Source organism: Asparagus officinalis, chromosome 4, assembly GCF_001876935.1.
Source record: "Asparagus officinalis chromosome 4, Aspof.V1, whole genome shotgun sequence".
NCBI classification, from domain to species: Eukaryota; Viridiplantae; Streptophyta; class Magnoliopsida; order Asparagales; family Asparagaceae; genus Asparagus; species Asparagus officinalis.
In genome coordinates this window covers 70987065-70994731 of record NC_033797.1, presented here as the reverse complement: position 1 = coordinate 70994731, position 7667 = coordinate 70987065, and positions in this window count along the sequence as shown.

Here is a 7667-nt window from a genome sequence, read left to right as displayed (position 1 = left end):
GTTACCAGTCGTACTTGTTCTAGTAGGAGTCCTTTCTTGCATTGGTACCGAGCTCATGGCAGTTGGAGACACTTCAGAGGAGAGGAGACAGTGGGGCAACGTGATGAGATGGAGGATTTAGTGAGCCGTTCTTTTCTGGAGGAGGATCGGTATTGGTTGTCAAGCAGCGGATCTGGTATTCAGACTTTGACAGGTTTGGGTCATCTTATGAGGTTACTGACTGCTGCGTATAGTTATTAGATCTGGTGAAGCTGCTTCAGTTTTTGGTTGGCGTCGGATATTTGGCTACCCAGCACTTGTTCACATCGCTGATGTGAGATTGGATCCGATTGCGCATTTGGGATTTGGAGGCTCGTTCGGCTATCAGTGGGGAGCTTCTGAGTTTGGTCTGAGCAGGTTTGTCACTTTGGACTCTCCTTATGGGTTTTGCAGATGATGAGGTATGGTTGAGTTGTGCAGCTGCTGGCATACCGTTTTGGATACGACCATTGATTTCACCTCACGGTGGAGGTGTTGGATCGCTTCAGTTGGGGTCCTGTTCGATGAATGCTTATCAGCCCGTGCAAATGGCTGAGGGCTTTGGAGCGCCAATAGCTGTGAACTACCGTGAGGCTTGTTCTTGGAGAGGATACATAGGCAGTCAACGTTTTCTCGCTCGCCACGTTTGGTGAGTAGACACAGTTGGTTTGGGTTTGAGTGTTCGCGCTCCTTTGCGGTCTCGACTGCTTTGTGGGATGGAGTCTGTTGTCTATGAGTCCGTTGCCATGGCGTACTGGACTGCGCAGTTCTGAGGCATTGGTTTATTCGGTTTCACTCAGTTTGTGTAGAATCTTTCGCCAGAGTGTGGAGGAGATTTGTAGAATTGCAGAAAGTCAGGTTTCGCAGATTGAAGTGGGCGGCGACCGGCGCGGACTCGACCGCATTCGTTGCACAAGGCTTACTGGGCTCGTTTTGTTGGTGTGCGGTCGACGGCGCTGGTCGACGCAGATGTTTCTACTCTGTGATCGTCGGCCGCCTTCGCGGGCTCGACCGCCCGAACTCTTCTGGACGTCCCCTTTGGTATCAGCGCTTGTGAGGGAGGCGGTCGACGGTCGGCGACCGCGATGGATCGCGCGGTCGACCGTACCGGTCGACCGCCGAAGCGGTTTTGGGCTGGGTCTGTTTTCTAGACCCGTTTTGTTTGGGTTTTCTATAAATACCCAAACTTGGTTTTAGGGTTTGTAAGCAAAGGGTTTTAGCAGCCATTGATGGTGAGTTCTTGGGCTTCTATTGTTGGAGCAATTGAGAGAGATCAAGAGTGATTTGTGGAGGGTTTTGGTGAGAGATTTGTAACCCTAGTTGTATCCCCTTGATTTTAATAGTGAAAACTCCCCCTTCCTTGCCCCGTGGACGTAGGCATCTCGCCGAACCACGTAAAACTGGTGTTTGATTGTTTGTGCTATTGTGCCCCGTGGACGTAGGCATCTCGCCGAACCACGTAAAACTGGTGTTTGATTGTTTGTGCTATTGATTTTTGTTGTTATTTGTTGGCCCAAAAAGTAAAACTGGCTCATTACCTAGAGGTCCGGTTGTTCCCTTTTCATTCCCTTTCACATCTCTTTGTAATCAAAAGTCTGCTGTCAACAGTTGAGTCTCATCTCCATTTGTTGTAGGTCGGCTCCCACCTCTATTTTCTTCCCTAGGCCATCCCTTCATTGTCGGTCCCCTCCACTATATAGCAATTGAGAGAGACTGAGAGAAACATGGGGGACTACGGAGTGGAGTAGAACTTGAGCTCTGTGCTCTGGAGATCTGAGTGATCCTCTTCCCCTTTTATGCGATCCCCTTCCTCTTTGTGAGTGATTAATAGAGAATATCAGTGAGCTTCCCTTTGTGTTCTTGGTGGTGCACTAGAGAGAAGATCGAGGACTGATTTCAGCAGACCTCTGAGCCAAACGACAACGCAGATCCTCAACAGTGGTATCAGAGCGAGGTTAGTGTCGCTGTGCTTCAAAACCGCCGCCGATCGCCGCTGGATTGCCACTGGACTTCGCCGGACCGCCGCCGCGTAGGTAAGGTCGAAACCCTCCCCTAGGGTTTCGTTCAGGTGAGGTGACGGAAATCTGTTTCTGTAGTTATTAGCTTGATCTTGTCTGCATCGCCATCTTTGAAGTTCCTGTGCATTCAATCTGATTAATCTCTGGCTTTGTTGAAAAATTACAGTAAATCTTTGGGTATGTTAAATTTTTTCAGAAATTAAAATACTGTTTTTTGGGAGTGCTCGTGTGAAAGATCAAAGAGATTGAAACAAGAACTTTGTGTTCGTCGTTCTTCTCATTTGTTCGTGCTAGTTGCTTCACACGTTTCGAGCCGGATAGTTACCAAAATCGTGCTTTTTTTGCTGTTTGTTTTTTTGTGTGAAAAATGTCCGCTGCTAATCAATATAGTATGATTCAATATGGTATGGCTCCGTTCAACGGAAAATCTGATTTTAGCATTTGGAAACAAAAAATAAAATGCATCTTAATTCAACAGAAGTCCGTTAGGGCTGTTGGTCAGACTTATTTAACCTCTGACACTGAAAATAAACGGGCAGAAATGAACGAAAATGCTTGTTCCACAATTTATTTGAACTTATCTGACTCTGTGATCAGAAAAGTTGGAATTTTGGACTGTGCTAAAACTCTTTGGGATAAACTTGAAGAACCCTACACTGAAACCTCTTTGCCCAGTAAAATGTTTTTGCTTGAATTTTTTTTCAAATTAAGATATGGATATGTCTAAGGACATGAGGAAACCTAGAATTTTCACAAACATGTTCAGATATTAAGCTTAACTCGTTGCATAACATATAGATTGATGTATGCTGCCATTGCCCTTCTAAATGCCTATTCCTGACTCATATAGTATGTGAAGAGTCTGCTATTAATATGTAGAGCAGGAGGTTACCCTTGATGTTGTGGCAATGGTCTTAAGAGTAAGGAATTAGATTTAAAACATTCTGGGGGAAATTAAAAATCTGTGAGCGTTATGCATTGAGGGGTAGGCCTGCAGAATAGGTCTAATTACCAAAAAATGCCTAGTAATGGGAATAAAGGCTAAGAAAAAAATTATGAAAATGAAGGGCGTAGATCCTAAGTCCAAGGTTCAAAGCTAAGAAAAATGCTATAATGTCATGAAACTGTCACTTTATTAAAGATGCTCCTAAGCCTAAGAAAAAATCAGAAAATGAGACATGCCTAATTGCGCTGCTCTGTGGAGGGCAAAATGGCTGAGATTCATGATTAATAATCTGTGTGCAATGTATGCATATTTGAACTCTGTTATCTGATCCGCTTGTGTAAATTATATTGCCGTTGCGGTAGACTCTGCGTTCTATTTCATATGACTCCTTTTTTTAAAAATCTTGCTTTGTCAAACTCACAAAGAAAATAAGAGAATGGCTTTGTTGTCAATGGCAAATGAAAAAATTGCCCAATGTTTTGGAACGGTGATGTATGTCTAGTTTTCCTCTGGTTCCTGTGTTTACTTGGAAGATGTTAGCATGTTCCTGATTTACGTTATAACTTGATTTCTTGGCACGCTAGAAAAGAGGTTGGAGGGAAAATGGGGTAAAGGGGTTATCGAAAATGTCTGAAAGGGTCTCTTGTTGTTTTACTGCCTGAAAACAAACATAATTTGTATATAATGTCAGTGCTGAACCTGCTGCTTGCATTGCTGCTTGAACTCTGTGAGGATATACGAATCTGCTTTATGCATAATAAGATTAGGTCACCATGGGAGCCTAATACATAGAATTAGAAAAAGATTTTCCATAAAGGCGGGAGCGTCACTTTTAGTATACAAATTAGGGCCCCCATCCCTTCTTGGAATCTTGTTGTGCTAGGATAAACAACATAGGGTTCACTTTTCCGACATTCTTTCTTTTCCTAATCAGATCTGAAGTGCACTAGCTGTTACGTTGGAATATGTGCCATGCTGAGTGTCGGTCCTCCTAGCTGTGCCTACCATGAGGAACCAACATAATTTCTTATAATGATGATTATTCTAGGAAATTTGGGTTTACTCATGAAACAACAAATTGAAGGTTTTGATAAATTTAAAAACTGGAAATTGCATGATTTGAAACCCAAACGGGAAAGAAAATAAAAAACTCTTAGGACACAATCGGTCTGTCGAGTTTAATGCTAACAAACACTGAATGATCTTGTGTACTACTTGGGCTCATTAAAACAAGGCATAATCTGTTCCCTACACACCCCAGCAGAACGGATTGCTGAGAAGGGCATGAATAAGACCTACTCAGAGACGGAGGGGTGGCGGCGGGGGAGCGGGACGGGGGGCCGCAGGGGGCCGGGCCGGTGGTTCGGGGGGGGGGGGGGGGCGGGGGGGGGGTGGGGCGGGGGGGGGGGGGGCGCGGGGACGGTGGGCAGTGTTGGCCACATCGGGGCTCTCCAAGAAGTTCTGGAGAAGCCTGTTTGCTACTGCGGGCTATTTGATTAATAGGTCTCCTTCTGTTCGCCTGTAGAGCGCGAAACTGCCCTGAATTTGTGCTTCACGCAAACCTATTTGAAAATTTAAATAATGATAAGTTTCGGAAGTGCTTGGCCTATGTGCATCCAAAAGATATGAGTAAGTGTAGAACTAGATCTAAGCAAAGTGTTTTTCTTAGGATATCCTGAAGGCGCAAAAGGTTATAAGGCTTGGAATAAGAGTGAACGGGTGTAAAGCGTAGTGTCATGAAGCACGAGACGTTGTCTTTTACATGACAAATGAATTTCCTGTTACCTTTACATGTTCCTATTCCTGAAAATGCCATGCTCCAAATGAGTGAGCTCAAAAGCCTATCTATAATCAACCCAAATCATTTCCTGAAGAAAAACTTGCCAATATATAATTATTGAAGAAATCAGATGAGATTATTTCCAAATGAGGTGCGAGCATGATACTTGCACGGAAACGAGATAACATTTGATAGATTGGAACTGATATCAACCTCACTAGGCGAAGAAATAAAAAGAACGCATTAGAAACCTGAAAGATCATAGAGATTGCCAAAGTTGATGATTGTTAATAGTCTGAGTTTGCCTTAATGCTGGCTTTGAATCCCGTGAGTGCAATGAACCTAACGACTTATAAAGAAGCATTAAGCGTCAACAATATTCTGAACGAATGGATATGCGTAGTGAAGCAGGAGATGGAATCCCTAAAAATAAATCCAAACATGCGAACTTGTTCCGTAAAACCTGCTAGTGTTCCTGTAGTGGACTGTAAGTGGCTGTTAAGTGAAACAAGAATCTGAAAGTGTCTAGGGGGATTTAAGGCATAGAGTTAGTAGCCTAACGGATGGACTCAAAAGGAGGGAATTTGATTATGCCCCTGAAATTCTTTGCTCCTGTCTGTCACAATTCACTACTGTTAGAATTATGCTTGTTTAGTTGCTCATTTTAATTGGGAATTAAAACAAATGATTGTAACTACTGCTCTCTGCATGGCTGATCTTGCATAAAAATATTTTATATGCACCAACCTGGGCTTGGTGCAGACCCCCTCAAATTGCCTGATCGCTGTGTGTGTTATAAAAAGCGCTTTGGTATGGTTAAAACAATCACCAGGAATGGAATATTAGATTGATAAGATGCAGCAATCTCTTACAAGTTTAAAAGAAGTTCTGCTTGAATCATTGCCTGTACCTATAAGAATATAGACTCTGTGCCTGATCATTTCTTGTAATTATTGGATGACATGTTGAGTATAGCTCCTTGTTTTGAAGTCCTATTTGAGGCCATGTTCCAACAATGTCTTTTGAAATTTTGACGATGAAAGACCTTAGGTGCATGCTAAAAATAATCCTAGCAATGAATATTATTAGGACCAAAAGACAAATCTACCAGAGCTTTTAAACCAAAGTTCATATGCTTGAAAAACATTTTGAGTAAATTGCGCTATGTTCTAATGCTAAATCTGTGAACCTGCCTCAGATTGCTTCTCATTTTTGTGCTTAAGTAAGGATCAATCTCCCAACACTAAAAAACTGAAATAAATGATATGCAAGAAGGTTGCCATATTCGAATGCCTATAGGATCGGTCATTATCTCAGGTTAGCTACTAGGCACCTAAACTTGCATATGTTTAAGTTGCTTGAGTAGATATATGTCGAAACCCTGTATGCCTCATATGGAATCCCTTGAAGTGGCTTCTTAAAGATAGTGAAATCCTCTGTGGATGTAGCGATAACCTTTACTAATGTTCTGAAGGTGGCTCAAACTTGCGGACCCTATGTAGCATTCCAATTATCAAATGATAGGGATAAGCAAAATCTACCACTTTCCTATGCTGTTTACTTTGTTGTGGCCTTGCATAAGTCGGAAAATCCTACATTACAACCCATTGTTGCTTTATTCGACACCTTGAATCGCAGTATGCTTGCCTGCCCACTGAAGCTTTTAAAGAAGCTATTTGGCTTAGGGGCCATATATCTGAAATTGGTTTTCTTGATAAAAATGTGGTTGTATTTTCTGATAGTCAATCTGCTATTCAAGTTTGCAAAAATCCTGTTTTTCATGATAGAACTAAACATATTGATGTTAGATTTTATTACATTCGGGATATAGTTGAAAAGGGTATTGTCAAGTTAGAGAAAATTCCCTCAGAATTTAATCCTGCTGACATGGGTACTAAGTGTTTGCCTGCTGAAAAATTTATATCGTGTCAAAGAATCTTGAATTTTGATTTTGGGTAATTTTCCTTTGCTTTGTGTGTTGCCTTTGTGGCCTATTAACTTGCTTTGTGCTTGTTAATAGCTTTGTGTTTTTCTCTTTGAACTCGATGACCGTTTGGTAGAGTTCGGTCCTTTGTGGACTTGGTATGCTTGGTGATTTTACCCCGATCTTTGTGATCTGAGTTTACTTAGTGTATTCTCTTCCATTGCTTGTATCTTCTTTGTGATTATACAGGTAATAATTTGGCGATGATGAGATCAAAAGTCTGCTGTCAACAGTTGAGTCTCATCTCCATTTGTTGTAGGTCGGCTCCCACCTCTATTTTCTTCCCTAGGCCATCCCTTCATTGTCGGTCCCCTCCACTATATAGCAATTGAGAGAGACTGAGAGAAACATGGGGGACTACGGAGTGGAGTAGAACTTGAGCTCTGTGCTCTGGAGATCTGAGTGATCCTCTTCCCCTTTTATGCGATCCCCTTCCTCTTTGTGAGTGATTAATAGAGAATATCAGTGAGCTTCCCTTTGTGTTCTTGGTGGTGCACTAGAGAGAAGATCGAGGACTGATTTCAGCAGACCTCTGAGCCAAACGACAACGTAGATCCTCAACAATTTTGGTTGTGGTTTATCTTTTTCTCGGCGATTGGTTTGGGTTCTCGAGGCACAACAAACCCCTCTTATCATTTTATCCTCAATAGAAGTGACTTCCGATTTTCTAGGCGTACGTCCCTTTTTTCTTCCCTCTAAAATTTTAAATAACCCCAACTAATAAATTAGACAAGATACCTCAGCTTTAAAGGAGGTATCCTTAGCTGCATATACAGATAGATTAAACGAGAATATTACCCGAGTTTTTTCATGAAGAACACCATGCGGATAAAAAGGAAGGAAACCAATTGATTGTGAAATTGGCAGAGTAGGAATTGGTGAATCCTTATGTACTAAATGCTTGCTTGTTTTCGATTCACG